Raw genomic sequence first — 20,507 nt, 5'->3', positions numbered from 1 at the left:
ACATTTTAATATTTCAATGGATATGTAAAGTCATCAAAGTAGATACTCCCCTCTACCAAGGCAGATCAAAGTCAAAAGCCTGCTTTCAAGTATTTGAAGGGCCATCATATGAAAGAGTACTTAGACTCTGATTGGTCTCAGAGCAAAGGACTAAAAGCACCTAGGGAAGTTGCAAACAGATAAATTCAAGCTTAATTAAAGAAAATATTTATTAATAATTAGAGATATCTGATAGGAGAATAGGAGATAATGAGATATAATGAGAGATAATGAGTTGACTCTCATTGCTATTTTTCAAGCAAATATTAGTAGTCTTCTTGTGAGTTGTGTGACGGAGGGATTTCTTTTTGAACTGTGGGTTGGACTGAATGGCCTCTGAAATACTTCCAACTCTGAAAATCTGTCATTCAATGTATATCTTGAATAATTATTGTTCATTTCAATAAATTTCTCATAAATCTACCCAACATGTGGGAGGCATTTTGTTATTCTTTTATGAGAGTATATAATATTTATGAGATATAGTCTCTGATGAAAATGTAGGTAATTTTTCAAAATCATATTCTATATTTATACTTCAAATAGTTACACTAGTCATATTTCTTGTCCAAATGTTTGATATTCATTTTGGTTTGTTTTTATAAAATCCATAAGAAATTTATGATAAAATATTTTTAGATGAAGCGATTAATTAATCAATTAGGTAAGCCAATAAAATTACACTGTGTCAGACACCATGCTAAGCAATGGGGATACAAAAAAGACAAAAGACAGTTTTCTGCTTTCAAGGAATTAAAAGTCTAATGGAAGAGATAACAAGTGATTAAATATGTGCAATCTACACACAGAATAAATAGGGAATCATTAATGAAGGAAAGCATTAAAATTAAGAGGGATTGGGAAAGGCTTCCAGCAAAGGGATTCAAGATGACAGAGTAGTAGGAAGTAATGTGGTGAGCTCCTTTCTACAAACTTCTAATAGATCTGTAAAATGCACCAGGAAAAATCCTGGTGGAGAAATCCAGAAGTCATACTAAGTCCTTTGTCTAGCCCAACTTGACATAGGGAGACAGATAGGATGGTCTATAGACACTGGAGAAGGGGTCTAGTCAGGAGTTGTCTGCACATGAAGCACTACAGTGCCCAGGAAAAGGCTCACAGTAGGGCAAGAAGACTCAGACCCATACTGGAGCATTCAGTATTTATAGGTGCCAAATGGCAGTTTTGCTCTCCACTACCAGATTCAGGGCAGAGTAAGCAAAGCATCTGAAGTGTCATTCTGGGTAGGAAAACCCTGTGGTATATAGAGAAACAAAAAGTTCAGAAGCCAGCAGCAGAAGCAGAAACGGAAGCAGCAGTGGTGTGGCTCAGACCTCAAATACAAAACAATGTCTCACTTCCAACGTATAGCCCAGTCTACACGGGAATAACCAGGTGGAAATCTCAGACCAAAAGGGAAATCCACAATTCTGCTGTTCTGAGTTAACAGAGCTTTATAGGTGGCTGACAGAGACTGAGTCTAGCAATAGTCTATTGTTGCTCGGACCCAAACCCTGGTCAAGAAATTGCAGAGTGCAAACAGTGGGTGGGAGTGGTGGCAATCAGACTGCCCTTGATCAGACCATTTAAGGAATCCTGAAAGCTCTCAAGCCCCTAGCCTCTCCCTGAAATGCTGGAATAACCCATTACAATACCAGAAGAAAAGAACCAGAACAGCCTAGACCATCTCTCCATAACTGTTGCTGAAGCAAGCTCTCATATCACATCCAAAATCAGGAAGTAGGCTAAAATAATGGGCAAACCAAAAAAGAACCCCACCGTAATGAGGAATTGTGTGGCAGGAGCACACAAGACACAAATGCAGTAGACAATGATTATAAAATATCTATAAGCATTGTGTCAGAGAAAAAACATAGATCATGGACAAATTCAACCAAAAAATTAAGAGTTTTTAAGTTAAAAAAATTTTTTTAAATTAAATATACCTAAAAATTAAGAGTTTTTTAAGTTAAATTTTAATTTTTTAATAAATGGAAAAAGTTGAAAAAATGGAAAAGTGAATGAGAGCTATGGAAAAATTAACAGTTAACAGCTTGGTACAAGAAGTACAAAACCTTGCCCAAAAAATCAACTTCGTGAAAAGATGAATGGACCAAATTGAAGCCAATGACTCTGTGAAACAATAAGAAATAATAAAAACAAAGTCAAAAGGCTGAAAAAAATAGAGGTATAAAGAAATTCATAGTAAAAAAAATTACCTGTAAAACAAATTGAAGAGGAAAAAAATAAGAATAATTGGACTATCTAAATGTCATAACAGGGGTTGGGGCGGGAGCGGGAGGAGGAGGAGGAAGAAGAACAAGAACAAGAACAAGAACAAGAACAAGAACAAGAACAAGAACAAGAACAAGATGAAGGAAAAAAAGAATTGACCTATCTGAATGCCAGGAGAGAGACAGACAGACAGACAGATGGAAACAGAGACAGAAAGACAGACACAGCAACACATAGAGAGACAGATCTGTGTGTGTGTGTATAATATATACGTATATATATGTGTTTTTAAATATCTGTATATAACAATATATTATATAATAACTCTGTTTCCACATACATGTTAACACACACACACACACACACTATACTTCCTTTGGGAGTCTTAATGCTATAAAACTTTATTGAAAAATGTTTTTATTTTTTCCCTACATCATATCATAATTTTTTAATATTCATTTTTTTACTCAAAATAGCCTACTCACTGAGTTTTCTAGGGTAGATAATAGTAAATTCACAGCCTATGATTTTTAATTTTGTATATGTTATATTACAGTGTCTCCAATTGTCCCTTGACCTTCTCCATAAGTATACCATGTACCAGAATTTAAATGCTCTTTCACACCTACAAGTCAACAATCAGACTTCACTGGAAGATCCCAAATAAGCACTCACTACATACATGGATGAATTTCTTAATTTTTGTAATATCCCTATGAGTTGGCTTGAATATAAACAGTCTAAGTACAAAACTATTTTCCCTAAATAGTTCTATGATGATAGATTCAGTAAAATGTGTGACTTGAAAATTGTTTTTCTACTTTGTGAAACTACTAGCTGGCTAAACTCTGTGTGGTAGCCACAAGGCCATCATTTAGAGGAAAATAACGTTACATGATAAGTGATAAACAAGCATTTCAGAAAGAATCATGCTAAGATAGCATTGTTCAGATATGAAATTAATAGCAAAGAAACTTTTAGAGACGTAAATAAAAATTAATAATAAAAGAAATAAATAATTTGGAAATAAGGATCATCTTTGCTTTCTGTAAGGTTTTTGAATTCCACGGATCTCTCTGACATGTAACTAGTATTCTCTTTTCTCTTTCCTACTCCTCAATAAATCTAATTCTCTCCATCTTCCACCAGGAAAACCAACCTTGCTGCATGCCCTTGATTTCCCTTCTCCCTATTACTCTTAGATGTGCATTCCTTCCCTCTCCTCCCCCCTCCCCCGGCCCTATCTTTATTTTTTTAATCCTATCTTTAACAACAGAATCTATCTTTTCCTACCTTTCAACATTTGAATGAAAATACCTATTTAAATGAGCGATTAGTAGTAAATTGGGGTCCATGATAGGACTAAAGAAAGAGAACCTTTGTATGAAACATGCATCTAAATGAAATTTACTGAAAATATTGGGTTTCTTTTTTTAACTAGAAGATATTAATTTATTTATTTATAGTTTTCAACATTCACTTCCACAACATTTTGAGTAAAAATTTTCTCCCCATCTCACCATTCCCCTTACCCCAAGATGGTGTGCAATCTGAATTCTCCTTCCCCTAATTTGCTCTCCCTTCTATCAACCCCCTCACCCTCATCCCATTCTCCTTCTATTTTTCTGTAGGACAGGATAGATTTCTATACCCCATTGCCTGTATATCTTATTTCTCAGTTGCATGTGGAAAACCAACTATATTTCCCTTCATCCTATCCCACCCCTGTTTATTCTCTCTTTTGACCCTGTCTCTCCTCAGAAGTGTTTGTTTCTGATTATTCCCTCCCCCAATCTATCTCCCTTCTATCATACCTCCACTCTCTTATCCCCTTCCCCCCATTTTCCTGTAGGGTAAGATAGATTTCCATACCCAATTGAATGTGTATTTTATTCCCTCCTTAAGCCAAATCCGATGAAAATAAGATTCACTCATTCCCCATCACCTTCCCCCACTTCCTCTACACTTTAAAGACTTTTCTTGTCTGTTTTATGTAAGATAACTTACCCCATTCTATTTCTCCTTTTCTCCTTCTCCTACCATAATCCTTTTATACCCCTTAATTTTATTTTTTAGATATTACCCCTTCATCTTCAATTCACCCTGTGCCATCTATCTACCTATCTATCTATCTATCTATCTATCTATCTATCTATCTATCTATCTGTCTGTCTGTCTGTCTGTCTGTCTACATATAATTCTTTTCCCTCCACCTACCCTAATACAGACAAAGGTCTCATGAGTTATAAATATCATTTTTCCATGTAGGAATGTAAACAGTTCAACCGTAATAAGTCTCTTATGATTTCTCTTTCCTGTTTAGCTTTTCATGCTTCTCTTGAGTCTTGTATTTGAAAGTCAAATTTTCTATTCAGCTCTGATCTGTTCATCAAGAATTCTGGAAAGTCCTCTATTTCACTGAATGTCCATTTTTCCCCCTGAAGGATTATACTCAGTTTTACTAGGTAGGTGATTCTTGGTTTTAATCCTATCTCCTTTGACCTCCGGAATATTATATTCCAAGCCCTGTGGTCCCTTAATGTAGAAACTGTTAAATCTTGGGTTATCCTGATTGTGTTTCCAAAATATTTGAATTGTTTCTTTCTGGCTGCTTGAAATATTTTTTCCTTGATCTGGGAACTCTGGAATTTGTCTATAATATTCCTAGGAGTTTTTCTTTGGAGATCTCTTTCAGTAGGTTATTGGTGGATTCTTTCAATTTCTATTTTTCCCTCTGGTTCTAGAATCTCAGGGCAGTTTTCCTTGATAATTCCTTGAAAGATGATGTCTATGATCTTTTTTTGATCATGGCTTTCAAGTAGGCCAATAATTTTCAAATTATCTCTTCTATTTTGCAGGTCAGTTGTTTTTCCAATGAGATATTTCACATTGTTTTCTATTTTTTTTCATTCTTTTGGTTTTGTTTCACAGAGTCTTGATTTCTCATAAAGTCACTAGCTTCCATTTGCTCCATTCTAATTTTTAAGGAAGTATTTTCTTCAGTGAGCTTTTGGATGTCCCTTTCCCCCAAATATAGCGTGGATAAAATCAGTTAGTGCAAATATTAATATAAAGCAGTAAGACTGGGTTAGAATCTTAACAGGATAAAATGTAGTTTCCAGGGGCTTTAAAAAATGGAAGAGTCAGAGGCAAGATGGTAGAATATAGGAGGCACTAAAGTCAAGTTCTCACAACATTCCCCTCCAAATAACTTTAAAATTACTCTTTGAATTTAATTCTGGAGAGGAAAAGCCAACAAAAGGTCAGGGTGAGACAATCTTCTACCCCAAGACAACTTAGGAAGTCAGAAAGAGAGGTGTGTGACATGGTGGTAGAAATGGCTTGCAGTCCACATGGATGCAACAGTAGTGATGGTGGTGCTGGTGACAGTAGCAGCAGCAGTTTCAGGAACTCTTAAATCAGAGACAGTAAGAAAATTTCACAATAAGTCAGAAAGTAGGTGAAAGACTAGATATTGTATGGCAACTCCGTTGACCACTATACTGACTTCTCACAGTCACAGCTTCATAGAGGAGAGAAGCACTTTTGGTCATGAGGGAGCAGGGGCCCTGAGGATCAGCATCACTTGAGGTTACAAAAAAAATCAGGGGCCCTTCCTGAGTAAGGAAAAGAGCTCAGTTCAGGAGTAGTGACCACTCTTCTGCCTATATCATGTCACCTTGGAAGCATCAAAATCTTCTAAACCCCCCAGAGCTAACTCTGAAAAAAAGCACCGAAAAAAAAAAAAAACTGAAGCTTGGGACAGTACCCTCCCTACACACCAACACCAGGAACCAATCCTAACTTTAACAAAATTTTCAAAGTCAAGAAATAGGATGAGAAAATGAGCAATGACAAAAAAAAGAATTTGATCATAAAAGCTACCATGGTAACAGGGAAAATCAAGACACAAACCCAGAAGAAGACAATGATGTTAAAACATCTATAAGCAAAGTTTCAAAGTGGAAAAATAAATAAAGACAAAAATCCAACAAGAATTCCCCTAAGAATTAAAACTTTTTTTTAGGCAGTTGGGATTAAGTGACTTGCACAAGATCACACAACTAGTAAGTGTCAAGTGTTTGGTCTGAGACCAGATTTGAACTCAGGCCCTCCTGAATTCAAGGTCAGTGCTCTATCCACTGCACCACCTAACTGCCAATCAAATAAGAGTGATGGAAGAAAAATTGAGTAAAGAAATAAGATAAAGGGAAGACAATTATGAAAAGACATGAACAATGTGATAAAAGAGGCACAAAAAATACTGAATAAAATAACACCTTAAAAACAGAAATAACCAAAGGATACTTTTATCCTTTGGTGTAAAAGGTGTAAATGGTGTAAAACTTCACTGATGAAAATAACTCCATTAAAAAGCATAAATGGTGAAATGAAAAAAAAAGTTACAAAAGCCAGGAGAAAAAAAGGTTATTTTGTTTTGTTTCGTTTTGTTTTGTTTTGTTTTGTTTTTAAGAATTGGGGAAGTGTAAGCTAATGATTCCATGATCATCAAGAAACAATAAAACAAAGTGAAAAGAATTAAAATATAGAAAAAATGTGAAATATCTCATTGGAACAACAACTCATCTGGAAAATAGAGAGATAATTTAGGAATTACCGAATTACCTAAAAGGCATGATCAAAGGAAGAGTCTAGATATATTTCAAGACATCATAAAGGAATCCTTCTGTAATACTCTAGAACTAGAGGTTAAAATAGAAATTGAAAAAATCTACTGATTACCTCCTGAACGAGATTTCAAAATGAAAACTTCCCGGAATATCATAGCCAAATGCCAAAACTCCCAGGTAAATAAGAAAATACTTCAAGCAACAAGGAAGAAACCATGGAAATAGCATGGAGTCAAAGTCAGGATTACATAAGATTTAGCAGTTTCTATCTTAATAAAATTCAGAGGTTAGAATAAGATATTTGGAAGGGAAAACAGCAAGGATTACAAGCAAGAATAACTTACCCAGCAAAACTGAGTATAATCCTTCAATGGAAAAATGAATATTTAATTAAATAGAACACTTTCAAACATTTCCAAATAAAAGACAAAAGTTGAATAAAAAATTTGACATTCAAGTACAAGTCTCAAGAGAAGAAAAAAAATAAATAAACATGAAAGATAAATCATAAGGGACTTGAAGTTAAACTCTTTATATTCCTATATGAAAGATACATGTGACTACTTAGAACTTTATTGTTATGAGCACAATAAGATGGACTCTCTATAGACAGAGAACATGGAAATGAATCAATTATATTGGAATGACCTTTTAAAAAATGAATGAGTGAAAAAAGAAGGATGTACTGAGAGAAAAGGGAAGGAAGAGAAAGAATTGGGAAAATTATCATGCATAAAAGATGTACTCCAAGAAAAGCTTTTACAGTGAAATGTAAAAATGGGAGAAGGCAGGCAATATATTAATCTTATTCTCATACGAATGAGTTCAAAGTGGGGGAAATATCTACATGTACTCAATTGGATATAAAAATCTATCTTACCCAACAGGAAGTAAGAGTGGAAGAGGACAACAGAAAAGTGGAGATGAAAAAAGGAAATTAAGAGAAAGGAAGAAAGTAGTGAGAATTAAAAAAAAAACTCTAAATAAGGGAGAAGATTAAAAGACAGAGAGAAAGATAAACAAAAGAAAACAGGATGGAGGGAAATGCATAGTTAGTAAACATAACTATAATGTGAATAGGATGAATTCAGCCATAAAAAAGAAGTGGATAGCAGAAAGGATTAGAAACCAAAATCCAATAATATCTCATTTACAAGAAACATACTTGAAACATAGAGACACAGAGTTAAAATTAGAGGTTAGAGCAGAATCTATTATGTCTCAGGTAAAGAATAAAGTAGGAGCAACAATTGTGACCTCAGACAATGAACAAGCAAAAATAGGCTTAATTAAGAGAAATAAACAGGAAAACTACATCTTGGAAAATGCATCAAAGACAGTGAAATAATATCAATACCAAACATATATGTTCCAAATGGCAAAGCATTCAAATTCTGAAAGAAAAAGTTGAATGAATTATGGGATGAAATATGTAAGAAAACTATATTGGGGGACCTCAACTATCCCATCTCAAAGTTAGATAAATGTAACCCTAAAATAAATAAGAAAGAAGTTAAGGAGATAAATAGAATTTTAGAAATATTATATATGATAAAACTCTGGGGAAAAAAAGGACTAAAAAGGAGTATAAATTTTCTTAGCAAACATGGTGCCTTTCTGAGCATGTATTAGGATGCAAAACTTCACAAAAATGCAAATAAAAAGGAATATTAAACTTACTTTTTTATATCATAATGAGATAAATATTACATCCAATAAAAGACTATGGAAACATAAATTAAGAATAAATTAGAAACTAAATAATATAAACCTAAACAATGAGTGGATCAAATAACAAATCACAGAAACAATCAATAATTTCATTAAAGAGAATGACAAAAAAAATGAGACAACATACCAAAATTTGTTGGAATGCACCCAAAGCAGTAGTTGGGGAAAATTTATATCTCTAAATGTGTACATCAATAAATGAGAGAAAGACTTTGACACAGCAATAAAACTTCTAAGTCTATATCCCAAAGAGATCATAAAAATGGGAGAAGGACCCACATGTACAAAAATATTTATAGCAGCTCTTTTTGTGGTAGCAAAGAATTGGAAACTGAGGGGATGCCCATCAATTGGAGAATGGCTGAACAAGTTGTGGTATATGAATGTAATGGATTACTATTGTGCTATAAGAAATGGTGAATAGGTAGAATTCCAAAAAAAAAAAAAAAACACTTGGAAAGTGAGCAGACCCAGTAGAACATTGTATACAGTAACAGCCACACTGTGCAATGACTGACTTTGATAGACTTGACTCTTCACAGCAATGCAAGAATCTAAGACAACTACAAAAGATTCATGATGAAAATTGCTATCCACACCCAGAAAAAGAAATATGGAGTCTAAATGCAGATGGAAGAATACCATTTGCTCTCCTCTTCCTTTGTTGTTTTATTTTATTGCTTCATTCTAGTGGTTCCTCCCATTAGATTTAATTGTTCTTTACATCATGACTAATGGGAAAATATGCTTAACATGAATATATATGTAAAGCCTATACCGGATTCCACACCATCTTGGTCAGGACGGGGAGAAAATTTAAAACTCAAAACCTTATGGAAGTGCATGTTGAAAACTAAAAATAAAAGAAGTTTAAAAAATGAGAGAAAGAGTAGATAAGTGAATTGGGCATGCAAAAACAACAACAACAACAACATCAAAACTAGACAAACAACAAAACAGAACAGAAAATCCCCAATTAAACACCAAATGGAAATCCTAAGAATCAAAAAAAAATAATAAAATGGAAAGTTTACTTTAAAACTTGAACTAATAAAATGAGAGGTGGTTTTATTTAAAAAATAAAATAGACCAACTATAAATACTAATATGTCAAAAGCTAATTAATAGATTAATATGTTTTTAAAAGAAAGAAGAAAACTAAAATACCAGTATTAAAAAAATGAATAGGTCAAATGGACCACCAACGAAGATGAAATTGAAACTATTCTTAGGCATTATTTTACCCAATTATATGCCAATAAAGCTTACAATCTAAATGAAATGGATGAATATTTACAAAAATAATTTTAAAAAAACAGACTTCATCTGAATGGAAAAAAGATCAAGAATATCAGGGGGAATCAATGAAAAAAAAAATGAAGGAAAGTGACACAGCAGTACCAGATTTTTATCTATATTACAAAGCATAATCATCAAAATAATCTGGTACTGGATAAGAAACAGAGTGATGGATCAGAGGAATAGATTAGGTTCACAATAAACAGTAGTAAAAGATCATAATAATCTTATATTTAATGAACACAAAGATCCTAGCTTTGAGGGTAAGAACACACCATTTGACAAAAATGGCTGGGAAAACTAGAAGGCAATTTGGCAAAAATAGGCATAAACCAACATCTTGCACCACATACCAAGATAAAGTCAAAATGGATAAGGGATTTACAGATAAAGAGTGATATCTTAAGTAAATTAGGGAAAGATCCATTTAGCTGCCAAATGTATAAGGAAAGAGTTTATGAATAAGAGAAGAATTTCTGATCAAAAGCAAGATAGAAGAGCATTATGGGAAGTAAAATAGATAATTTTGATTACTTGAACTTCAAAATGAGCTGCACAAACATAACCAAAGGCAACCAGAAAAACCTGGGAAGTCTTATATGAACTGATGCAAAGTGAAGTGAACAGAATCAGAAGAACATTGTACATAGGGACAGCAATATTGTAACAATGATCAATGATGAGAGAGACTTAGCTACTCTGATCAAGACAACAATCCAAGATAATTTCAAAGGATTAATGATGAAGAATACTATCCTCCAAGAGAGAGAACTAGTAAATTCTGAATAGAGATTGACACATTTTTCATTCATTTCTTTATTTTTCATGTGTGTGTGTGTGTGTGTGCACACGTGTACAATGCATGTTTTGTTTTGCAACATGGCTAATATGTAAATATATTTGTATTGACTTCAAATGTATAATCGATATCATATTGCTTGTCTTAGTACAGGGGTGGAGAGAGGGGGAGAATTAGGAACTCTAACTTTAAAAAAAATGTTAAAAAATTTAAATGCAATTGGGAAATTGGTAGAGTTTGGGGTGGCAAAATTTAACACTGAAACAGTTTAACAAAATTGTCCATAGTACTTGTTTTAGGGACTTTGACATTTCCCTCTTCTTCCCATTTATACTGAAAAGTCTGCCAAAGGCTTACTTAAACCATCAATAGACGGTGTATTATATTCAGTGTTAAATCCATCTATTCCAAGAACACTGCTTTTTGTCAGGACTCTTATTACATTTTCTACTACTTGTTCAGTTATTTTGTCCTCTACATACTCAATTTTTGAGACTGGAAATTACATGTGAGGTTATCATTTTTGGTTTTTTGCTTTTGTTTTTTTTTTTGTTTTTTTCTTTTGCTCACTCTCTATAGATTTTGAGACTGACCTACCAAATCTTTGGGGGCCTTCTTGATAATTTCTGGTTTGGTTGTTTTATTGTTATTATTATTATTATTATTATTATTATTATTATTTTATTATTATTTTGGAGGCAATGAAGGTTAAGTGACTTGTCCAGGGTCACATAGCTAGCTAGTAAATGTCTGAGGCTGGAATTCAACTCAGGTCCTCCTGACTCCAGGGCCAGTGCTCTATCCAGTATGCCACCTAGCTGCTCCCTGGTTTTCTTTGGATTTCAGGTTTTGCCTATCCAATCTATGGTACCCAATTACTAGAGTCAACCTAAACTTCTCCACTGCAACTAATATCTCTTGCCTAATAGACGAGTGTTGTCACTCTGAAACCTCACACCTAGATTAGACTTTTTTAGGCTACTTCCTCCAAACTAGATTTACCTTAGTGCTACTTCTCAGGTCTCAACGTAATGATTGTCTGTTTTGAGAAAAATCAATGAATCACCAAAAATCTCTCTTCATTTTGATGATTTAATTTTCTGAGTAATTATATGTGAAGAAAGTAGTCATAAATAAATGTTAAAACTGAAGTAAATATTTCAAAGCTGGGATTAATTTTTAATGAAAAATTATGACCATTGAGCAAAAGAGAAACATTTAAATTGTTCCTCTAAAAGTAAATAGAGGTTAGAAGATTATTCAATTTATAAACACTCCAAAGAAAAGAACAAGAAAGATAAATAAGTAAAATTCTTAACAAAAGACTGAATAATTAAAATAATATTTTCATGTGTTTAATGAAAGATGAGGTGAATGCTAAAAAGAAATCATTGAAGGTAAAAGAAAGAACAAAGAGATATGACAAAACAAAAAATAGAAAGAAGAAAAAAAAAAGATCTACTGGCCTAAAGATTTTAAAGTAACTTAAAGACTCAAGAGAAGAAAAAAATTGAATTAGTATTTAAATAACTATAAGTGCACTGATATTCTTTGTTGAGAAGATAATAGAAAAGTGTTTCTCCCATGTTGTGAGCATACTAACCAAGAGACAGAAGGGAACTAGCTATTTACTCTCAAAAAGTCCACATAGGAACAGAAAACAAATGGTAATTTCTTGGTTTTCTCCAAAATGTGGAGCACTGTGGTAAAGTAAGAAAAATAGAAAGAACATATTGGACAGAGGTAGTGAGGAATTTAAGCCTAGAATCCCAGAAGGAGAAATGAAAAGGTACCATTAACATACAGGTTGAGGAAGAAATAACAGTGACATCATAACTGGTTTTGTTTGGGCAGAATAAGCATGTTAGTTCACTATTTTTTTTTTCCAAATAAGAGACATGCTTCTCAGGAAAACATCCTAACACACAGAAATGAAGGCATATATGACCCTATTGGTATAGAATTTCCAGGACAGAAGAGAAGATAAAGACCTAGAGGTAAGTTCTAAGATTTAAGACAGCTAGTGGTTATGTTAAAGGACAGGGTAAGAGGTAGCTTCACAATTTGAGATAGAAGGGGAAGGAAATAAGAATTTATTAAGTAACTGCTATGTGCCATGGAGTTTACTAAGAACCTTACAGATATTATTTCATTTGATCCTTGCAACAATCACATGAGGTAGGTGCTATTATCACTCCCATTTTTCAGTAAAGGACACTGAGGTATACAGAAGTTAAGTTACACAGGGTGACATAACCAATAAGTGTCTGAGATTAGATATGAACATTTAACTAATTATAATTAGATAACCCTGAGAAACAGTTATTATTCAAACTTTTTAATCTTCTTTTGTTTCTCCAAAGAGTATTTTGTAATTATTTTTAAATCTGATTGTGTCTTGCAAAAATGAGTCCCAGATATTTTAAGTATTCTGTACTTACTTTAAATGGAATATCTTTCCACTATTCAAATACACACATATGTTCATGCATAATTATATTTTTCTGCTAAAATTTAACTTAATTACTATTTTCAGTATTAATAAATTATAAGTCTATCTAGGTAGCTCACAGTTAGAAAATCAACAAAGAAAATTTCAAAGACACAATGCAGTATGAGTAAAACTCAAAAGGAAAATCTAAAATAGCATTAGTAGATATTATACTATGAAAGAACAAAATTTTCATTAAAAAAGATAATCCTTAGGACTCCTTAAAGACCATGGAAATTATCTAGAAAATACAGAATAGTGTAAAAGAAAAATAAAATTGTTGGAAGAAAATTTAAGCAAAGAAATTGGGCAAAAAATCAATTCTACAAGCAGAATTAAGTAGGAAAAACATTTAAATATCAGGGTAGGGAAATGTGAATGCATTATGGAGAGTAAAATATTTAGAAGACAAAAATACTGAAGTGAAATGAAATTTGCTAGAAGAAAAGCAAAAGGTAATAATGTTAAAAGAACATGAATTATATACAATATAAAATGACAGATCCTAAAGACTGTATATTCAGATATAAAGATGAAAAATGTCTGTGAATCATGACATACACACACATATACATATACATATGCACATGCACATACATATACATATATACATATATATACATATACATATTCACCAAAGGCCATAGTGCTAAATGTTATTTAAAAAATTGTCTTGAACTTTCATATATAGAACAGTTTATGCCCATCAAATGAATCCACCCAATTCTGCAGGGCAAGAATAGGGTGTGGAGTTGGAAGTTTGTGTGTGGGAGACAGAGAACACCTCAATTGTGTATATTTTGGCTAATACCACATCACAGTTAATTTTTAAAATATATAGCAAATTTTGTAAATACAGAAGAACAACTCAGGATTGTCCCACAGCCAGGAAGAATTTTGTGTATATACACACATATATATTCTAACATATGTGTATGGGTATTCTAACATATCCTTCAAACCAGAGTCTAATAATCAATGACAAAAGATGGCCTTTCAACAAGAGAGACATTTGAGTCATTCCAGAAAAAAAAAATAATATGTGAGCTTAAAAACAAAGACACAGAATAAAAAGGACAGGCTAAAACAAACTGTATTAAGCATCAGATGATTTCTCCTAGAAAAAATATAGAACTTGCAAGCAATCATATTATAAGACAATAATTATCAAACAGTTAGTGATCTGAATTGGTGAGAGTTTTCAGATCAAGAACTCATTATACAAATGAAATCACAGGTATGGACCCGGCCAAAAATAAATAAACAAACAACAACAACCCTACAAATTTTAAAAACCTGAAATTTTATGCCTAGTATTTAAGTAATAAAATTCTTCCAAGTATAACATTTAATGCTAACAATTCCAAGATATGTAACTTTGGGAATAATTGCCAAGTACCTTATCTAAGTAAATCACTAAGTTATGTATTATTGTCATTAGGAGTGCTAAAAGTTAATCTTATTGGTTTCTCTTCCACTTAATTTTTATCAAGTAATTTTATTAATTGACCCTACTACCTTTTTGGAAGTAGTGGAACATTAAATGCTTATTGGTAAAAGTAAATTTTTTTAAATATGGAAAGATACTCCAGATTCCCACAAAACCTGAGTAAAGCTCTAAAAAATGCACTAGATGGGCCAAATAAAGCCCAATATACATAGGTACATAATCTTCAATCCAGATCATGACAGTTAGCTAGTCAATAAAGATTTAAATCTGTGCTGGGACAAGCAATGGTAAATAGAGGGAAAATGATATAAATAGATCCCACAGCTGCAGACAAAGCCATATTGGTGCCCAGCACAAGTAAACAGGATCAGACCAGTGCCCGGAAGTGGGCATAATATTATTTAGCTTCTACAGGCAACAAAAACAAATCAGCACCATGCATCCTCTTTCAACTTACTAACTAGGCAGCCCATATCCATCATAAAGTCCAGGAAAAACATACTTGGACTACAGTGAGAAACAAAGCCAGACTATCAACTCTGCAATCCAAGGTCCAGGAAGTCCATGACCAAGTCATAAGAATAATTATATCAAGAGAAAGGGACAGGGCAGCACCTAGGAAATAAAGCACTTTGGTTCTTTAAGGTAGCCTTTTAACAGTACAATTAATAATATCTGATTGGGATATATCATACTCACAGCAAGGGGTAATGCCAACTCTGGCTTCAGAATGATGCAGTGAGGAGACAGAAAAGGCCAAAACTTGAGTCAACAAGAGGTTAAGCTCAAGTGAAGGAGTCCCTGCAGAAGGTGGGGCTTGATCTTAGCCACCTAATAGGGGACCTATTCTGATCTATGAATTCCCACATTCGAATAACCAAAGTACCGTAAAATATTCTGAAAAATGGCCAGGACATTTAAAATACAAATTCAGGAAGAGTATCTTGGCTTAACCAAACACAAAAGAGATCTAGGCAGCTAATGGCACATGTTCTTCCTTAAGGTATCTGAAATTTGGGGAGGGGGAACTCCAAATCAATGGAAAAGTTCATAGAGAGAACTTTTTACCAAGAAGTGTCACCAAACTGATTTTAACAGTTATCAACAACTATGCTTATTTCCTCATTTCCGTAAAGAACATTATGAGAATATTTTATGTACACAAAAAGAAAATACTTGATAAGAAGGGAAGAAGCAGATTTTTTTTTTGCCAAACCCCATTTACACTGGCTTTGGAGTCCAGAGGATCCTATGCTAATCACACTTCCAACACTTACAAACAATAAAACCTTAGATAAGTCATTTAATTTCTCTAAATTTCAGTATCTTCATCTAAAAGAGTTAGATAATAACAGGTAGCACCTCCTTCACAGGATTGTTGTGAGGATTAAATGAGGCAATATTTGCTAAGAATTTTGCATATTTTAAAGTACTACATAGAGTATCTATCCCAAAGGTCTTACAATATTTTTAAGCAATTAAAACTTTTATCAGTTAAGCTATTAAAACTTAAAACTGATGTTTTGCCTATCTTTAGCACCCAGAAGATACAAATGGTAGCTAAATGGGAGGATGGCTGGCAGGTACTTCTTGAAGACGAATAAAGAAATTCCTGTATTTGTTTTTATCACAAACCCAAAGGCAACAGAAAACACCATTTCATAGGGTATTTGGTCATCTTACATTGGACTTCTACTGGGAAAATAATTAAAGCTTCTATTAAGATCTGTTAAAATGAATGAAGAGGTCAAACAAACAAAAACAGCCCAAAATTGTATAAGCAACTTGAGATGACCTTCCAAATTCAATCTATCATATGTTTTGATATTCAATGTCTTCAACGTAAAAGGATAGAATATGGCAGGATAAAGATGCCAAATATGGAACAGGAAGAAAGAATGATATGTCAATCCATCCACAATAATTTATTAAGCACCAGAAACTGTTCCAGAGAGATAAAAATGCAATAGACCCTCCTCACATGGAACTGACTTTCTATCAAGAGAAACAAAATGTAAGTGTGTACAGAATAAATACCAAAAAAAAAAAAAATACAAGGCAGTTTTAGCAGGGAAAATTCTAGCCGTCGAGAATACCAGGAAAGCCTTTTTTTTTTTTTTTTCCTTTTTAGAATGCAATGCTTGAGTTGAGTCTTCGGCAAAGAAACAGATTCTACAAAGAAGGGAGGTCATTTCAGGCAGGAGGGACAGGGGAAGGGCTTTGCAAAGGTACAAAAATATCATGTTATATGGAAAACAAGGCCAGTTGTTTGGTTTGACTGTGGAGTGTAGGAAGCAGAGAATTCTGTAATACAGCTGAAAATGTAGGTTGGAACCAGGTTGAGAAAGCCTTTAAAAGCTAAACATGAGTTTATATCTACCTGGGAAACAACAGTCATTGAAGTTTTTTGGAGTAAGAGAGTTACATGGTCAGACCAACTATACAATCAATTTGATAGCTGTGTGAATAATGAACTGGCATGAGGAAAGGATTGGGAAAGGGATGATTTAGTCACAGGCAGCTGGCAACTAGGTAGCACAGGTGGTGATCAGATTAATACAATGGTAGAAAAAATTTAAAAAAAGATAGATCATGTACTTAAAATACCAGTTTGATGTATTTAAACAAATTATTGATTGTGAAAAAATTGTATGCAGATAAGAGAAAGCATCATATTATAACAATTTCATTTGTGATGCTAAATTTATGTTTCTGAGATTGGTTATTTATATTCTCTGATATTTGATCTAGCAAGATGCTTATTTTCTTTCTTTTTTGGTAATATGCTTTGAAATTCATTTTCAGTTTTGTTGGAAAGTAATTGAGTATAATAGTTGTTGGCAATTTCCTTTATTTCTCTGTATTTGTAGTCAATCATTCCTTTTAATTTTTATTTATTTGCTTATCTTTTATTTATTATTTATTTATTTAGGTAATTTAGGTAATATGAATGTCCTCTCTCTTTTTTGATCAGATTTTAATAGTTTATCAGTCACATTGGTCTTTAAAAATCTTAGGTTTATTAATTTTCAAAATACTATTCACTTGCAATTTTCTTCTGTTTAATTTACAGATTTGCAGTTTATTTTGTAGATTTTAGTGTTGTTAATTTTATGATTTTGTATTTTATTCAGCTATAAGCTTAATATATTGGTCTATTCTTTCTCTTGTTGATGGAACTTTTTAGGGGTATGAATTTTCTCTTATAAACTATTTTATTAGGTACTGTAAATTTCAATACAAAATAGTATTGTGTATATATGTTATTTATTTCTATTGTTTTTTCTTTGACCCATTTATTCTTTAAGACTAAGATTTTAATGCTCTTAGCCTCCAATCAGGTTTAAATCCCTTTTTCAAATTTCCTTTTATCATTACAATTTTTCATTGTGTGATGTACCTTCTGCCTTCTCCCCATTCCATCCTATATCATCATTAAGTGAAGTGCAAGCTCCCCTTTTATCTGGGATTCTTTCCTTGGTTCTGTGGTTACAGGTATCAGACTAGGCCAGAGGTTGGAACTGAGAATGAGCTCTGCTTCAGGGATTCTAGCCAGTCACACAGCTGCTGTTTGCTTCTGAACTAGCTTTCCTCCTTTGGTACATAGCCTAGGGCTTGCAAAGTTTCCATACCCTGGAATGTCAATTTTAAATGAAGGTCTGCTATTCAGTCTGTCCTGGATTTGTGACTTGGGAAATCCATAGCAAACAATAGAACAGCCGGTTGACACCTGTTCAGGCATTGTGCACAATTTTAATCCTCTCTTTGTTGAATCTGAGTTTTCCTCTTGTCTTGGTGTACAACTTCTCCCTAAGCTGAAATACTCAACATAGACTGCTCCTTATGTTGACCAGAGAGAGAAAAAAATGACTCAATGGGATTTTTTTCTGGTATTTTCAGATTAGGATTCGGTCCAGTACATTTTCTAGGTCTGTTAGGAGGAGAAATTTTTTTGGGGGAAGAGCTTGATACATTTCTTACTTCTCCATCATCTTTGCTTTAACTTATTATATTTATTCATAATCTCCTTTTCTCCCCAAGCTTCCTATCCCCAGGCAAAAAGGGATGAGATTCATGGGATTCTTATTCACCTAATTTCCTAGCTTTAATTGCAAACATGGAAAATCTTGACTGGGCAATAGTGGCCTTTCTCTATTACACTAAGCATAGACTTACAAGTATTCAAGGAAGCGATATGTTCCTTTCTTCTTTCATCTTTCCCTAGGTGACTTAAACAATTATTTTACTGTATTTTGTTTCTCTATCTTATTAGTTGGTCCCTTTTTTCATGTGCTACCTTCTTATTATTTTTGAATGATTTTTAGATGAGTTTGGCTGAAATCAAATTTCATTGTCACTGTCTTTACCATAGATATCAATACTTTTTCTTCTTTAATGAAATTATTTCTGTTTGTGGCATCTAGGTGGTATAGTGGATAGAGCCCCAGGCCTGGAGTCAGGAATACCTGGGTTCAGATCTTCCCTCAGACACTAGCTGTGTGACCCTGTGCAACACTTAATCTTGTTTGCCTCAGTTCCCTCATCTGGAAAATGAGTTGGAGAAGGAAATGGTAAACCACTTTAGTACCTTTGCCATAAAAACCCCAAATGGGGTCTCGAAGAATTGGACACAAGGGAAATAAGTGAACAACAACAACTTGTTGTTTGTGCATTAGAATTGGGGTCAGCATATTCTTTTTGGTTAACTTGCAAAATATTTTTTTTATTCCAGGGAATAGATGTATGAATGGTCAAATGAATGAATGAAAAAAAAAAGAAAATATTTGTAAAAAAATACTATATTCCAAGTACTGCTTTATGTGCTGGGGTACAAATAGGGGGAAAAAAAGACAATCCTTGCATTTGAGAAAATAATATCCTAATTTGGGAAGAAATACATAAAAGAAAATATATTTTGGAAGGCAAATGAGGATCCAGACATCCTGAGGGATCTGCAGTTCTGCTGTTAGCCACACCCATGGGTTTTTAGGTTTATGTTAGCAGGTCAGATGATAGTACCTGGAATCCTTTAGGCATAGATATATGAGAGACCGTAAGGCTTGGAGGATGTTAGCAGGCATTAGCATGACAATTTGCAAGTTGGTAATCACTCTCACTTGAAGGAATAGAATTGGTATCTCCAATCTCATATCCAAGCAATGTGAACAGTCAAATAGCTTGTTTAGGTTCTACGTTGGCTGGGGAAGAAGGAAAGGGTGAGAAAAGAAAACAAGTAGGGTAAGGGCATACCATAGTAGTGGGTCTTCCCACCAATAAGAAATTTCAAATAGGTTGTGGGAGGCCCAGAGCAGGTCTAGCTGTCCCTAACTTCCTCCTTGGCCATAAGAAATTCAGAGACGAAGTTGTGACTTCTTCCTAAAGTTCTATTTATACTGGCCGCAAGCCGACCTTCTGCCAGCCGTATGCCGGTACCCACTCCTTCTATAAGGAGCACACTACCAGAGTCTTACTCACACTCGAGTCTTTGGTCCTCTGCCAGATAACCACACAGAGACGAGCTATCGGGAGGTGCCAACACCAGAGCTTTATTCAGAGGCCAACACAGCAAGCCATCATAGCAAGCCCAAGCAGCAAGGCCAGAGCAACAGGGCAGGAGCCAGGAGAGCGCGCGTGTGATCTGACCACGCTTGTTCCTAAAAACCTACCTCACCCCTCCTTCCCAGCCCGCTTACTAGCCAATGATTGTAGGGTCAGATACCGGAAGGGGCTGTCTGAGTTTAGCACACCAAGGGGGAGGGAGTGACATAGGAGGCTAGGACCGGATACGGGGAGGAGGCATCTGGGATTGGCACATAGACAAGAGTACGTGAC

General features: G+C 34.0%; 1 pseudogene; it reads left to right on the top strand.

Annotated features, from left to right (window-relative positions):
• The first annotated feature begins 5,627 nt into the window (after positions 1 to 5,627).
• LOC114038421 overlaps positions 5,628 to 20,507 on the top strand; it is a 109,283-nt pseudogene continuing 94,403 nt past the window's right edge.

This window comes from Vombatus ursinus, unplaced genomic scaffold (assembly GCF_900497805.2).
Source record: "Vombatus ursinus unplaced genomic scaffold, bare-nosed wombat genome assembly UNPS02011014.1, whole genome shotgun sequence".
NCBI classification, from domain to species: domain Eukaryota; kingdom Metazoa; phylum Chordata; class Mammalia; order Diprotodontia; family Vombatidae; genus Vombatus; species Vombatus ursinus.
This window is presented reverse-complemented; position numbering and strand designations above follow the sequence as displayed.